Raw genomic sequence first — 864 nt, 5'->3', positions numbered from 1 at the left:
ATAGCTTAACACACAGACTGGAGGGTGAAATGACTATCCTGGCTCTGTCTGAACCAAATCTACTTACCAGCACAGCTAAAGCTCACTAATTAAAATGTTAGAACAGATTTGTCTAATCCATCCACACAAAAGCCTAAAAAGCTGAAGAGGTCCACGGGTTCATTGCTAAGACAAACCCCTCTCACGTTACACGACAGGAATATAAAAATGGGATTAATTAAGCTGCATAGATCAATAACTTGAGTTTAAAAGAAAAAACAGAATGCATTTAGCTGAATAAGTCAATAATTTGATATGTCATTCATCAAAGCAAAACTTTACCACACCTAGGTAAATTAAAAGTTTGATATTTTTGCAAATGTGCTTAGGCTATTTCCCCCTCTCGCTGCAATTTAGATGAGAAGATTAATACCGCTCTGAATCATGCCAAATACAAAGCTGCTGACAACAATCTGAGCTTAGCACAAAGACTGGAGGGGAAAACTGCTGGCCCAGCTGTGTCTGAGCAAAACCACCACATCTGAAGCCGGCTAATTAAAATGTTATATCTTGTTTGTTTAATTTATCCGCACGAAAAAGTTCTGAAGAACTGTAGAAGTGTTAGTTACCTACCCGTGGGTTCAATGCCACGAGGAATCCCTTAGAAACAAGTGCATTGATGGAGTGTTAATAAAAAAACAAAAAAAAAGATTTATGAAGCTGAAATAAGTTTCCTTTAACTAGAAGCCAAGAAACTTTAGACAACAAATTAAATTAAAAGTTTGACAAACATTCCTATTATATGCTAAGCTGCCTAATTAACACATTGTTAGTTTTATTCATGCGTACAAAAACTGAAATGGCATATTGCAGTTGTTGTTGGCA

Source organism: Stegastes partitus, unplaced genomic scaffold, assembly GCF_000690725.1.
Source record: "Stegastes partitus isolate 25-593 unplaced genomic scaffold, Stegastes_partitus-1.0.2 Scaffold2132, whole genome shotgun sequence".
NCBI lineage: Eukaryota > Metazoa > Chordata > Actinopteri > Pomacentridae > Stegastes > Stegastes partitus.
This window is presented reverse-complemented; position numbering follows the sequence as displayed.